This window comes from Dromaius novaehollandiae, chromosome 5 (genome assembly GCF_036370855.1).
Source record: "Dromaius novaehollandiae isolate bDroNov1 chromosome 5, bDroNov1.hap1, whole genome shotgun sequence".
Lineage (NCBI taxonomy): Eukaryota > Metazoa > Chordata > Aves > Casuariiformes > Dromaiidae > Dromaius > Dromaius novaehollandiae.
In genome coordinates, this window is record NC_088102.1 from 5,997,555 (window position 1) to 6,013,751 (window position 16,197).

Sequence of the window (16,197 nt, forward strand, 5' to 3'; positions counted from 1 at the left end):
CAGCAAAAGATACTTAGTAATGGGGTGCTCAGATATGAATTCACCCCAATTCACTTCAGACACTGAATTGAGGCCCCTCCAGAAATGCATGCACTAAATTTCTCCTATGAACAAAACTGAGCATTGGGCCCTTCCAGAGGCTGAGCCGTTCTGAACCACGTACTTTTTGCTCTCCCCTGTAAAGGCCACCCTGAATCAAGTCCCTAAACGAAGCGTCTGAAGTTAGGGGAGTCAAACCCAGACCTCAGCTCGTGAAAAGGCCTGTGAAACGCATGATGCTTCACGAGGGAAAGACAATACGAGGAGACAGATAGTGCTGATAGCTGGTGAGCTCAAGCAACCTGCTGCCAGGTCCCCTGGGTGCTGGCTCAGAGCTAATTTGCTATTAGTGTTACTAATAACAGTGCTATTCTTGTTAACATTTGTGGATGCATTTAGCGACATACATCTCAGATAGTTTCTCTAGCCTCTGTTGCTGCACTCTTAATGCTTGTCCTGGGCAGCAGCACAGGTAACACCACAAGCCATGTACTACTCTCAGGACCATTTTCAGTTCAAGATTAGAATAAGTTGCTGCATACAATATTTTTCCCTTCTACAGGCAAAACTGCATTAAACAAAAAGACAGAGTAAATATGACTTTGTCCAGGTTCCTCTCTTGCAACCAGCTTCAATACAGGCAGTTTTTACTTTCTGTCACCTGCTTGTTAAGTTTTCTGCCAAGCTCCTTTGTCCTTTCTCCCATACTATCTTTCACACCAAAAAGAGCCACATACGCATCTGCAAAAAATACTCAACAGAAAGCCTTCCTGGGAAGCTCCATGAGCTTTTTGTTATAGCTTTTGTATTAGCTTCTTGGTCAAGGGGTATTTCTGACATTTTTAGGATTTTGGAATTTAAAAAAAATCCCCGACTGAATGGACAGTTGTGTCAAACAGGAAGACAGTGAAACTGCTGCAGTGCTATAGGCAGAGCCGTTCACTACAATTCAGATGTCTCTTGGCCTGTCTAGTACTCAATGGGGCAAGATGACAAGCCGGAACAGTTACAGGATTTTTTCAGTCAATAATTTAATTCTTTGAGATTTAGTTGTCCATTTCAGCTTTCTCTTAAAAAGACAAGCTTGCTTTGGGCATATCTGTAGTTCTTACTGGGGACAAGTGACAGATTTACACTCTGGCCTTTTTACAGAGCTTTGATGATGTAGACAAACTTGATGGAAAGGAAAGTAAGGAAGAACTGGGGGCATATGATCCAGGACATGAGCCTACATGCTTTAGGCACTCTAGGAGGAAGCATCTAGGAGTATCTAAAGCACCTTCTCGTTACTACAATCCCTCTCACTCACATTTCCTCCTCTATGTTAGAGAGAGCTCTTAATGCATGCCAGGTAGTCTTTAACACAAGCCCTCCAAAAGAGATGCAAAGCATTGGGAAGTATTTCGCTGTAGCATTTCGCCACCGTATTTTTACCTTACTAGTTTTCTTGCTGACCTACCTTTAAAATTGCAGCCCCAATGCCACTGTAAACTTGTCAGAACTGAGCTCTGCAGTTCCAGAAACATCAAGATGTGCAGGCAGGAGAATCATTCAGGTTAGCAAACTGTTTGCAAAAGATAAAGTTATTATTCTCTGGAAAAAAAGGAGAGGCAGAAAATAATAACCCAGCAGATCTCACAAGTGAATTGCCAAAAAACCTTTACAGTGGTGCTTTGTCTTCCTACCAATTGCAGATCCCAGGCCTTATTTCAGGCTCTGCACTGCAATATTGGGCTTTCCTTTGCATGCCACAGATGTGGGAAGGAACCAGAAATAAAAACAGAAGTGTAAAGACTGAAATTAAAGTGAAAGAGCAGTGGGAGCATGGCAGTAGTGGTGTTAATGCTGAAGTATTCCCTGGGAGCGCTAGCTGGCAAATGTAGTGGACACCCAGATATTTGAAATGCAGCCAAATAATTTGGCACATCTCTAACTGGCACAAAGCAGTCTTGGTAGAGCTTCCTACTGCTGCTGGCACTCTGACAGCTGTCTTTCTTCATCTTGCTCTTCCCACTGCAACAGCTACTCAACAGGTGTTTCCACAGACACAGTGTGTTTGGCAGCTGTAACCCTTCAATATTATCGCTGGAATACATTTTTGTCCCTCTCAACAGCGCCGCTCGGGTCTGTTGCCCAGGGGCCCGCATGGCAACAGGGACAGCTGACCAACTGGATTTGGGAAAAGGGGGCTGTACGTTTGGGCAGCCAGACACGCAAGTTGGTAAAGCAGTCGGAGAACATCAATGTTCGGCATGGCCCTGGGAAGCTGGAATACTTCTTGGCTGAAGTTTATGTGGAACCCTCCTTCAGCTCACCGCGTTCCCCACTCTCTGTAGTTTCCGTTCTTGCCCCAGTAGCTCTGGGTCCCACATCCTTTTTCTTCATCACAAATAAGTCCCCAGGTTCTGACTTCCTGTCCTTGATTTTTCATGAGGGTTAAGTCTTTGCTCAGATCATGATGGGATTTTCTTTGCCCAACTGTGTTTAGTCTTCAGTGCAGGTGCACTTAGAGGAAAGGATAGGGGAGGTCACATCTTGGAGATAATCTGGGAACTGCAAGATTTTGAGACACAGAAAGTACCCAGTGAGTCACTTTGGAGAAGTGATCATGAGAACATTAAAACTGCAGCTAGTCATGTCTTATTTTCTTCCTTATAAGCTTACTTCCGTAGGATGATAGACGCTTCTTGGCCTTGAGTAGGCTTTTCTGGTTTCTGATCTCATATGCACCAAAGTAGCCACAGTTCCTCCAGCAGTGCAGCACGTGGGAGTCCATGGTTTGCTAGACGTATCTTATTTAGATTTCTGCTACACAGAACATATGAGAGAATTAATACTGAATGTTTTTTTCATAAGGGTCTGTGCAAGGTCACCAAAAGATTTATTAAAATGTCTTTTACTTACACATATACACACACACATGAAAACATAAGAACTACCATGCTGGATCAGCTTAGAGGTCCATCTAATTCTGTGTCCTGCATCCAACAGCCACAAAAAGCAAATGGCTAGGGAAGGGTTTATGAACAAGACTAGCACACAATGATTTCTTTAGCGTGTTTTCCCAGTCTGCAAAAATTTGCAACTGAGACACTCCCAGAGCCAGAGGAAGTTTGCATTTACTAGCCCTCAGATGAATTTTTCCATAGCTTTCCACCTGCTTTTTGAACCTATGCAAACATTGGACTTTCACAGCATCCTGCAGCAAGGAGTTCCACAGATTAACAGCACGCTCTGTGAAGAACCACTTCCTTTTGTTTATTTTGAACCTACCACCTGGGAGTTTCATTTGGTGTCCCTAATTCTTGTGTTGGAAGAGAAGTGGAAAAATCCACTCCTATCCCCACCTTTTACAGCAGTCACAACTTCACAGGTGTGTCCTCACTCCACTGTCTCTTTGCCACAAAGTGGTTGAAATAGGACTTCACAAATATAAGCACGGAAATGTTCCAGAGCATCTTTATTCTCTTGCCTCTCCAGAACATGTCTTTATATCTCTTTAAAGAGCCAGAGTGGTATTTCTAGCCCCTATTTTGTCTATATTTGTGTATCCATATACAGACGCACATGTGCTAAACTACAGGTAGGGTAATTAAAAAGCACATCCCATAGCATAGCTCCCACAGAATAAGATAGCACATTAAATTTTTGTCCAGAGCATCATAAGCACTTGCTTTCTGACTAGGACCGGAAGGCCGGAAGGCTGTTAAAGCCCTCTTTGCACTCTCCCCAATGTTGCCATTAATATGTAAAAGCTTAAGCTTGCTAAAGGGATTATTTCCCATCCTATCTGATTGTAAACTGGCATTTCAATGATTACATGTATCTTTTTGTCATTTTCTCGTAAAACATCTTATTCTTGAACAGCATAATTGGCCTCTTACTAATGTTTAATGAATGATTAAATCAGCATAAATGCAACATGCAGCTCTACATGGAAAGCATGTTTGCAACCTTCAAAGCCACAGAAATGTATTTTTACAATATAGGTTTTAAATCCTTATAATTTTCTAATTATGGACTTTCTGGTATATTACACATTAAATACATGGGAAGGTAAATGCAAATTTGCCTGTATGAGCTCAGAAGCAATTCAGTAACTTATCACTTTGTTTGCAATTTCTAACCTACATATTAACAACATCTCTGTGGTTTCCATTTAAGTATATTTTATAATCTCCCCAAATTAAAAACCAATTAAAATCACATAATTGGAGAGCTCAGACAGGCAAGTCCTTGTAGAGATGGCCAAGCAAAGGACACCTCTTAACACTGATACATCACGTTAACAATTCTCACAGACAGGTTTTATGTTCCTGTATCTCCCAGGCAAAGGAGTCCAAGTGAAATTAAACAGCTAACATTCATCTGAGTGGAAAAAGAAATGGAAAGATATTTCTTCAGAGGTGGGAGGATGTGCTGGAGGGAGAAACATGGGGAGATGCAAATTCAGTTTGCTGAGGATATGCAGTTGAGAGGCATCTTCGGGATAAGGAGAAGTGGAAACCCTGGGTGATCTCGGGAGCCACAGCTGCAAGGGCCGTTTAAAAAGGTCTGCTGCAGGGCAAGGCCTCTTAGCTGGTGATGACACAGAAGACCTGGACACACTATTAGCAGGATGCCAACAGGACCCCAATATGCCGAGGCTGTGGAAAAGCCAAGTGTGGTTCTGGGATATACCAGGACAGTCATATCCGTCAGAGTTGGGGGAGTGTCACCGACCTTCTCCAGGGACACTGGTAGAGCAGGGTGCCTCATCAGGAAACCCTGTCACGGTAACAGGTACAGAGAAGAGTGAGTCAGATGGGAATTTCAATCCTCCAAGAAAAGACGGAAAAGCATTCAACTTTCCCTGTAGAAATACAGCAGGGGAGTAAGCACAACAAATTGAAGAAACCTATTTATACAGAAAACTGGCATTAGCACAGGTATATACCAGAACAAGCCAAATAGTTTAATGGTGGAAGTTAAGTTACAGCTCCCAAGCACTAGGGTCCTGACGCAGCTCTTTGCCAGATGTGACAGGGTCAAGAAAACAGACAGGTTTTAAAGTGAAGCTGGGTGTGTTAATTATGGGAGAAACTAGGGAAGTTTTCCCTTCAAAGCTACTATCTGCGTTGTTCAGAAAAGGGAGTTTGTCTACAAGACCAGCAAGCAAAGCAACACTGCGTAACAGCCTTGTTCAGTTGTGCGTAACATGCGCTATGCTGGTGGGTTGAACAGCTCTTCTACCCAGGCTGAGCACGCAGCCTGTGATGAGCTATACAAGAGCCGAACATCTGAGCCCTCCAGCATCCTTCAAGTCCGTTCACATGTCAGATACTCTGTTCTACTCCAAGGACATTCAGATAACATCAGATTACAACCAGGGTTTGCATGGGGCAGACCAGGTTCATGAGAGCCTAAACTCATCAGACAGAACCATCAAAGCCTGGCACTTTGTTTGACAGTAGCATTGCTGTAAAGATTATTCTTACTAACGCACAATCTGCTACCTGGCTCTTCTCATAGATCTAAATTAATATCTGCTCACAAGTAATCGAACTAGAGTTAACATGTGTCAGCAAAACTTCGCAAATGCTTATGCAGTCAAAATAGGTTCCAGTAGGTTAAAAGAAAACAAATGCAGGCAACTGCGTTAAAAATCACCACTATTTACTCGCAAGCAAAACAGGCTCAGGACAAGCTGCTAAAAGTATTTTAAGATACATGTGACGGCTCAATTAACAATAGGTGTTGGACAATTCAGGCCAGCAAACTGTCTGGAGATTGCCTCATCTCTCTGAACACTGAATTTCTACTCAAGCGACATCTCGACCGTTATCTGGAGAGAAGGGGAGACTTGGCTTTTGTCCAACCAGTCCAGTGAGCTGCTCACACAAATGGCTTCTTCCTCCTGCTCCCCCACAGCTACAGCTGTTTCTCATACCTTCGCATGGCATGACTCCACAGCCTCCCTCTTCAGTTAGTCTGTCTGCTACGTTATCTACGGAGCCCAGCTAACAACAACTCTGCTAGAAGCCTACCCTGTGGCCTGCTTCACTGTTTGACCCACCCATCTCTTGCTGACCCCATCCAATTCTGGACTGCATCACACTCTCAAGGCATTAAAAATATATATATACTTGAGCAGCCTGTTTCAGTGGAAAATTAGGAGAAGAGCAAAAATTCTGAAATAACTCATTAAAATGGCAGGAAAATATTCTACGGAAGGAATTTAAACATTTTAAAACAAGGTGTGAAATTAACTCTCCATTTTCTGATGAGTTCCTGTAATTTTTCAGAAGAGACAGCACAGCCTTACCAGGAAACAACATGGTCACACTGACACTTGAACTCTTCACCAAACTAAAGCTGCACCACAGACTAAGCTTGAATTTGGCAAACACTTGCCCAGTCTCATCATCTGGTTTACAAAATCACTGAGGGATTTCAGATGGCCACAAACAGGTGGACTTTTAATGGCAACCCAGTTTTGCTGGGATTGTTTGGAATGTCCTGCACCATCAGGAGCACATGTTACAGCTCTCAACAAAAACAATCTGGATTTATTAACTAATTGTTATAAGAAAGAGAATGCAGGCATTGAAACAGATACAGATTCACTGTTAGAAATAACAAGAAGTCCAAGCAAGAAATGTGAGAACATAATGTTTTTACTGTACTGAACCAAAATGTAAGGGAAAGGCATCATCCAAAACCTTTGGATGTTTCTGGCCAGTCTGTCTGATTGGCAATATCAAAAGTTAAAGTTAATGTTCCAATTTTCAACATAATCCAAAGTCATCTGTTAAATGACAAACAGAACTACAGAATCATGTCATTGCTTTTTTCAATAAGCCTTTGCCACTGCATTTGTTTTCCTCACAGTTCAGTGCTGGGTGATTTGTGGCTATCTGACGGACTGCTCTGTCTTGCAAATATTCTAAGAGATATTGAAACGTCCAAGGAAGATGTTTCTGGGAAAATACCAGATGGTGAATTAGAGCTGAATGACTGAATAACCAGCTTTCTAGCTTAATTGGTGCAAGATGCCTTATCTGTGTTCTACAAGCTCAAGTGAGCCAATCTTGTATTTTAGGAAAATAATGGTAATAAAGTAGAAACAATCATGCAGTGTCAAACTCCTTCAAGCGTCCACTGATCTGTCACTAAGGAAATCCTCATCAGCCGTGTTTGAGGGCCTCACATGAACCATAACAATATCTACTAAGCTGCTCTGTTTGCACTCTCTGCCACAGTACAGTGGTTTCAGTCAACACAGATACCTGGAGACGACTGACTTCAAACATTGTTTATTGAGCAAACACCCACCACACAGCTCACAAGACAGACAAAGAAAGGGCAGAGAAAAGATGGGCAAGTATCACTGTGAAAGCGGCACAGGAACGAGTCAAACCAGTCAAGGGCACAGAAGAGTCAATAGCAGATATTCTATTGCCAGCAGCATTTATCCACCAAAACAGGGCAAGAATAAAATACCTGGTGTACCAAAACCTAGGACCACAAGAGGACTGAGATGTCTAAATTAAAAGCCTGCCAAATTGTGGCTTAACCTTCACAATACCTAAATTGCTCCAGTTTCTGCCAGCAAAGTCTCCAGGATATCTGAATTTCAGCTGCTGGGCACTCACCTACCAATCCAGATCCTACATACTCAAAGCACTGGTGGGATTCACAAAATGGGTTCTTCTCCTCTCCTCCCAAATCTCTCTCCTGTGCTCTGATAAGTCCGAAAAGTTTGAGAGCTGTTAGACTGTTAGGTCAGTGTAAATAGTGACGACCACGCTGGCCAACACAGCCTCCTTTTTGCTTCTACATCTTTGTGACTCTCGCTCCTCCACACTCCTCTTATACATAAATAAGCTGTTCCTTGGGACAGGCATTATCTTTTTGTTCTGTACTTATAGAGTACCTAACACAACATCATCCTGTTCCAGGCCTATGAATTTGAGAATCTGCAATATTACATATAAATAACAAGGGTGGAGTTCAACTTGTGCATTAAGACCCAGTCCCTTCCTAATTCCAACATTATAGCTTGGTAGGACTGCAGATAATCATGATGCACTATAGCATATATAAGTTGTGTGACCTGGAGATGTTTCCCAGCTCTGAGACCCAGACAAATGCCCCAGCTGCATCCCTGGCTCCATTTTGGGGTGTGAATTGGGTGTGGAAGTTCAGAGAAAGAAGGTCCATTTCCTTTGGCAAGAATCCCAAGCATGTACCCATGGCATTTTCTGACTCCACAGTTAAGACCATTCAGGCAACAGGAATTTTGGGGCTGACTTGTTTCTTAGTCTAGCAATAACCCACCTGAGATATGGAAGAACAGTCTAGTTTGATCAAAAAAAAAAAAAAATCAGCTCTTTCTTCAGCCCTTTTCCTCAAACGTCTTAGCTTCAGAGCTGCTTAAATTATGGGGAAAGGTTATTTTATGTGGCCTTAACAGCAGGTTCCATAAAAGGGAAGCTGTGCCTTATGAGTCTTGGCAATGCCTTGGTATTTAAACTATAGTATTTTAGCTTCTGAATAACTCAGAATCCTTAACGATTCATTTGTATAGCTCCTGTGAGAGGATGTATTGCTATTATCACCTTTATAAAGCCAGAGGAAGGAAGCAGAGAGAGGCTAAGAGAACACTGAATGGTATTTTGGCCATTTTAGAATGATTTCAAGGGAGTTACATGTCTACATACTTCTGATGGTCTAAGTGACTTACCCTGAGAGATACGTGGTTTGGTAAAGCCCTCTTTCTCTGGAAATGTCAAGCCCTCTGTTGCTCTAGTGAATCTTCTTTTGTTCGCACAAAACAGCAGAGCCTGGGCAAAGAACTGGAAATGGAGTCAGGATTATACCTGTGGGGCATTGCAAAGAGGGCCATGAAAGAGAAGAACATATGCAGAAAAGCAGAGATGTGCAAGAGGCCAAAAGGGAGTATGGAACATCCAAAGCTCAGGTACATTAAGAAAAGCCCTGAAACCTTGCAGAGTTTCCTCAAGCCACGCTGGCTAAAGGCTGTGCTACCAGAGCATTCTGTACTGCATATCAGGGAGAGAGAAAATGCAACAGAAAGACCAGAGTAGGCAGTAGGTCACGAAGGAGAAGAACAACATATTATTCCCCGTTGGTCTGCAGGGAGGAGAGACCCTGAACAAGATGCCAGCATCTGTATCTGCTCTAGAGGAAGGCTTGGCTCTGCCTCCTCTCACTGCCTCACTGGCATCATGGTTAGCACACTGGTCACCATTGCCAAGCGAGCGTTAGCCGTCGGTGCGTGTATGGGACTACCTCATACCCCTCCTTCCTGCGGATGATACATCCCGCTTCCCTTCTCAGGGCAGGAGAACTGGCATGGTAGAACCATCACAGATGGATGAGCAAAACCACAGCTGGCATTGCAGCTTGCATTTAGACAATTAAACAGCCTGCCAGCAGCCATGCTTCTTGGAAGTGATCACCCCGTAAATATTTCACTGAGTGTTGCCCATGGCCATTAAACACTGACAAATGGTTCTATAACAAAGACTTGGTGTGCGTGGACCTGAAATCTCTCCCATCCCAAACTTCAGCCTTGTTCCCATCGACTCCCATAACCAATCTTCACCCTGGTAAGATTGTTTTAGTGTAATTAGGTCAGCACAGTTGCATTTACTTCCTGGAGATCTTTCTACTCCTTCTTTTCTCTTTTTTAATTCTCAAGGTTTTATCATTTCTGGAGATTTTAATTTAAGAAAAAGACTTCATTTTCCTTTTCTTTTTTTTTTTTCTTCAAATCAACAAAAAAAACCCTGTGCCTCCAGTGAGAGGAAAACTTTCCCTGCTAACATAAAGGTGGAGGTGGTAGAAATGAGGATACTTGAACAAAGAAACCAGGAGTGACCACTACCCCATCACTAGACCACACTCGGAATGGAGAGAGAGAAATGGAACAGCAGCAGTGAGAAATACGCATGCATATTCAGCCCCTTTGTCAAAAAACCTTGTGCTGCAGCATTTCAATTAACAAAGTAGGATGGTTTACCTGATAAAATGCTCCCTGTGTGAGTGTAATTACATATTTATGCCCCACAGAGATTTTTTAATTTCTCCTCAGTTTGTTTGCCTTGAAAGTATTTGTCACTGGAAACGTTCTTGATGTGTAATTTTAAGGCAGGGTTGGCCAAATGTGTGGTTTGTTTTCATTTTAGATTTACTTCACTGAAGAAAGATGGGAAGATAATATATATTCTCAATGCAAAGAAAAAAAATCAATAAGAAAGGTGATACATCACCCAGCAGCAGAAAAAATATACTCAAGTGCTGCTTCAGAATTTTCAGTGTCTGTTTTTTTCTTTCTCTTGCTTGAAATATATTCTCAGGTGCTCGAAAGAGCTCAGTCTTCTGCCACTCTTGTGCTGTCCCTGCTCCCTACAAACACCCCTTGTGTTTTCAGTGAAGCTGCAATGAACAGGCAACTCTTATTTCTTATCTTCTTTTTCTTTGAGCCACATTCTGAGTGATCCCTGCCTTGGGATCTCAGCGCTGAGCAGCAGCTTGGGCAGGGCTCGGGCCCGCCTTCAGCAAAGAGGCAATCAAGCATAGGAGCATTGCACTCGATAGGCTTAAAGTTTACGCTCATCTAAGTACTCTGCCAGGTCAAGGCCTATCAGAGTAGAACTATCGTAAATTCATTGTCATAGTTTTGTTTCGCCACGGCAAAGCACAGATAAGACTCTGGAGAGCTGCTGTAACACTTAATGAAGTGCAGAACCCTATCTCTCATCAAAATCTAGTCTGTCTTTGTTTGATTTGCTTTCTTATTTTCATGAACTTCTTGACAGAGAGGACGGAAAAGGATCTGAAGGTCAAAATGACACCAGTTTTGGCTGGAGAATAGCACAACAGAAGGTCACTGCTGGCCATGAAGGTCAATATCTCTCTGTTCTAAAAGATTATTAGAGCAGCTTCCTCAAGCCTTGCAATAGTCCAGCCAGTGTTTGAGAAGCCATCACAGCGTGAACCATTTTAGTGAGGATTATGCTAGTAGCCTTGCAGGGGGGAGAAAAGTTTGAGCAGAGTCAGGAGACAAATTTTCAATTGCACCCGCTTCCCAAACAGAAGGTAAGCTGCACTGGACTGTTTGCTGGCACAAAAATTATTCTCCTCAGGCAGGCAGAGTTTTCAGCTCTGAAGATGACAAATACTCACATTCAACTCTTAGACCTGACAGCAATTTGTGACACAGGCATGGCTGAATTCATCTTACAGGCCTGGCGGAGATAAATGGAGTCATGAAGTTGGCTTTGCTTTTTCCTCTCAGACGGATCCCAGAGGGTCATAACTAGCATCTGTTCTGTCTCTTCAAGGATGCACAGGGCAAACTTGCATCTTCTTTTTATTAGTAGGTTGTGTTAGAACTCCAGGAGTGAGGCTCAGAGATGCTGTTTGACTTCAGTGCCTGCCAAACTGTGACACTTTCCTATCACAGCCAGAATTGTCTTCTTTCCTCCAGCTGTCCTAATACCCGTAAAAGAAAAGTTCCTAGATGAAAGACAAAGAAGCTGGCTAAGGCCCAATACAGGGGCATGGGAGCTGATGTTGGGAATAAGGAAAACACACAAACGAAATATCCTAAAATTTCAACCTATTCAACACACCATCAAGAAGACAGTAGCCTACGGCAACTCACATACAAGATGGGATGGAGGTTTTTTTTCCCCTCTGTGGTTGCCCAAGAGATGCAGACTTCCTCTCTCAAATACAAACCTGGAGCAACCACCACAGTGCCCTCTCTCTGCATTTGGTTGCTGCTCCTCCAAAGGGGAACTGCCAAAATTCAAGAGAAACTTGACATGGTTCACAATACGATAGGGAGAGTATTCGGCTGCTGCACAAGGTCTCTGCACACTTTCAAGCTCAGGAGGTCCCTGCAAAGCATTCCCTGGGCCATTCCCACACTACCTCTGACACCACCCCTCTAACCCAAGATGCAATATGAGTGCAGCATGAAACTGAGGCAGGGAGCTCTCAGCTGAATAAAGCCATGTCTGAATATTACAGCCTTGCTCAAGCTTTGTCTACCTTGCTGGGTGAGATATCCACACTCTTCATATAGTCCCAAAGCAATGTGTTATAAATGGTTGCATAGACAAGAAATGCTACCACATGATCACAACCATCCTCAGTTAACCTGGACACCTGCTTATTAACTATTGCAAGGTCTAGCCATTAGCAGATGTTGTTTAAGTTTACAGGGGTGGCCATTTGGTGCTAACCCAGTTCAAGTGCAACTCTCCTGTAAGACAGCATCACAGGGCTATCAGCCAGACCTGCACCAGCACTGGGACTCCTCGGCAATCCCATGCCATGCTTCTTGCAGGCAAGTCAGCAGGGGCTGCTGAGAACCAGGTTGCTGAGTCTCACAGCACCCCAACCATGCCTTGCCCAGCCCCAGCTTGCAGCAGAACAGTAAGGCACCTTCTGGAGTCATTGACATCTACCACTGCTGGTACTCCTCCTCGGAGGCCCCAAAAGTTTGCGGTATGCCTCTTGGTACTCTTAGACATATAAAGATTTCAATGTTCAGCCTGTAGGAGCAAAAAAGACACCTGGTTGTTGTTAATATGATCTCCTGAGATTCCTTCTCGCCCTGTGCTTCTGTGATTACTTAACAACCGTCTGCTGTCAGGATGGTTTTGTGATGCTGACAGCTGTTTACTAGCAGCTAGATTGAGGTCAGACACCAGTCAATTGATGGCACCAATTAGTTCTGTCTTGGATGGCCCAAATTGTCTATTCCTGCTGCAAGAGGAACAAAAAAAAAAAAAAAAAAAAAAAAAAAAGCCAAGACAAACAAATAAACAAAACGACCTCTACTACAGCCTCTCAAAATATACTAGCTTCCTTTACTATCACTAAAAGACACACTTGGTTTGACTGTACACCACTGCAGGACTCACTATAGTCCCTACTCCTATATTCCCATGATATTTTATCAATACAACAAGATAGTTGCAACCTACCATGGTGCAGACGCACTCCCCTCTCAGAAGTGAAAGGGTGCACAGAAGCTTCTAGCTCCACTTCTGTCATATCGGCTTCTTTGCCTACATTTCCCTTCGATTTTCACATCCTTTCTCTTACCCCTTTGCCCCATAACCAAAGATGCTCTATCAGAAGCCCATGTGATTGCTGAGTAGGTTTAAGTATATGAAAGATTCCTGAAGGATATTGGTTTCTTTGAGAGGTTTGCACACAACTATACATAGTATCTTGGAAATATCTGCTTTTTTAAGCTATATGGTAATGCATAGTGTGCATCTGAGATTAGAATATAGCCCTGAGGAACAATACGCTCTTTACAGCTGACAATGCATAGCTTATTTTTATGAGCTCCTCATTTTCAAGAGATTCACCTCCATTGTTTGGCAGCCACAGTTTCAAGACAAATCTCCAAAGCTGGTTCTACTTTGAGGTTTGCCATTTCTACCTTTGGAGGTACAAGGGATCACCAAGTGATGTCCCCCTGCTCTGTGTGCACAGGCAGGGGCTGAGCATTTCAAAGCCAGCTGGGGAAATCTCCAGCCTTCCAAGAAACGGCTTTGAAAGTCTCAGGGAAGGTGCATGCACAATGAGAGGATGCTTTTGGAAACCCCAAGAAGGACACTCTGTTCCCAAAGCCTCCACCTGCTGCGCTGTAACAGTCCATCACCCACGATCTCCTGTCTCCCACTACTCTCCTATAGCGCTCCTAGGACCAGATCTATCATCCACAGGTCCCATGGGAGACTTTCTTGGGCAAGTTTTTGATCAACCCTTTAGGCTACCCTGCTCCTCTCTTTTCATTACTGAATAGTTTAAGCCAATTCTTACTCTTTCTCTTCAGGACATGGCCTGTAGATTAAAAGAATGGAAAAAACTCAGAAAGTGGGGGGAAAAAAACATTTTTTTGGCTATCTTTATGGAACCTGAAGCACTAGTCACTCCTGCAGGAATGGTTGCTGCCTTGTGTCAAAACGAAGTACAGGCATCCATTTTTTATTCAGTCCAAACCTGAAGAAACACTGCTTTTAAACTGTATCACTAACATTTGTACCCAAACATCATTTCAAAGGCAGAACAAACTTGGCAAAACTAAGGCAAAGAAGGAAACTGTTCCAAATGGGCATGATGAGGGGAGCATACCAGGGAGCAGTCTGAAAGCCCCGAGACCGTGGACTTGGACTGCCCTGTACAATGTGCCTGTGCAGGGTCCACCACTCTCCTGGCCCGATCCTGCCTAGCGTCCAGTCGGCCACAATAGCAGCAGCAACAATAGTGAATTAAGTTCTGCCTGCAATAGATGTGGCTATTTTGTTTTGGCAGTGCAAATGTTGCCAAGTAAAAGCACGCCTTTCTGAACTGCCTTGCTCATGGGAACCATTTAATCATTATAGAGCAATTATAGAGGTCTTTATTCAGTTGTTCCTTAAGTCCTCATTCAGGCAAACCTATTTCAATGGGAACTGTGCCTGAAAAGGACTCATCAAAACCTGACCAGGAAATGGCCAGTAAGAGTAACCTATTTCCAAGAGAGAAAAACTCATGCATTACATCCATAATGGGGACTTCTTATGAATACACCTATTGAAGTGTGTTATATTCATTAAACTCCATTTGGAGAGGAAGAGTAACCTTCCAGTTAACACAATGGCTATGGGCCTGTGAGAGCTAGGTTCTATTCCTGGCTTTGACATAGACTCCCCTGTGTGACCATGGTCACAACACTTAGTAATTTTACCTTGGATTCAGCAACGTAGGTAACAGATCGGGACAGCAGTTAGCCTCAGTTTAACTGTATTTGTGGACCACGGCACCGAGTTACCCTTCTGCAAAACAGAAGCAAGAAAACATCATTTCTCCTGACATTTATTTGTCTTGCCTGCTCACATTTTGAGGCAGGGCTTGTCTCTTCATTATGTGTATGCCCAGTGCATAGTACAACATGTCTTTGATCCAGGCTGTGCTGTAACACAGAGTAATAATACTAATTGCTATCGATACAAGAAAACAATGCTGTTCTTTTGTGGCAAATGTCCACTAGGAGCTTGACTGAGACCATCAACATTTCATTTGGGACTTAAGCCCCATTTGAACTTGTCTCCCAAAGCGAGAGTTTACAAACACAATTTGGTCCCTATTTGAACAGTGCTTTGAAGATGTAAAGTACTAAATTGTGTATCTGTGTGTATGAGAGACAGCGAGAGAATGTGTAATTTCATTCCGCATTCAGAGAACATAAGATTTCCTTTTTTCCCCTCTTTTTGGAAGGAAGTTTACTGCTGAGACTATTAGAGAAAATGCAAATGTGCAGACTGTTTGTTAAGGCTCCAGGAGAGACAGCACAGGCAGTTGTAACCCTGAGTATTTCTAGGAAAATGGAAAATCTTTGTCTTTAAGTGTATTTATTTAGCTAAAGAAAGTTTGCACAGCTTGTGAAGAACAGTTCTGAAGGAAATTAAATTTCGGCTGCACCTCCGTATCATTCCTACACCTGCCAATTTTTTCGACCAGCCAGTGACTTCTTGCCCCCTGGGCCCCAGCCTGCTAGCACATTCGCAACGCTCACCACCGTCAGAGAGGAGCTGTTGTGCAACCACTGGTTTTTGCTCACTCTCATCCAAGAAACAGGCAACAAACGTACTCCTGCACGCAGCAGATTGCCTGTTGCAACAGAAGCCACCGAAGCTCCCACACCACAGGCAGGAGACACCAGGAATTACAAACCCCACCAGAGGCTGTGTTTAATAATAACTGCTTTTGCCTTTGAGGCAGGTTCAAGAAACAGAAAATTATATGGTGTGCTTATATAGGCTGGCATAGACATGCATATTAATTCTGCTTGTGATCCAAGCTGGACACAGCGTAAGCTAGGTTTGGTCCAGAAACCATGCCACCACATTAGCTTCTTAGGGCTTATTAACTTGGATGCAGCCCCATGCTAATGTGTCTATACAGCTTCCAAACCGGAGCTAGCTTGTGTCCATGTTGGACATCAGTCATCTGTGCATACCCCATGGCCACACTCCGTTGCACTTTTCTCCACACTTTTCTTCATCACTGCTCCATAAAACTGCTGCAACCCAGACCGGTGAAAGCACATCTCAAGCAATAACCCAGGACTCCAAACACGAG

At 43.3% G+C, this 16,197-nt stretch overlaps 1 long non-coding RNA gene across 1 annotated transcript; it reads right to left on the minus strand.

Moving 5' to 3' along the window:
* Positions 1-636: 636 nt before the first annotated feature.
* On the minus strand, positions 637-11,749 carry LOC135328432 (uncharacterized). The gene is made up of 3 exons (XR_010389272.1): positions 8,765-11,749; positions 2,704-4,806; positions 637-2,592 (listed from the first exon to the last, which is right to left on the minus strand). It is a non-coding gene; the product is annotated as an uncharacterized LOC135328432 (long non-coding RNA).
* Between the last annotated feature and the right edge of the window lie 4,448 nt (positions 11,750-16,197).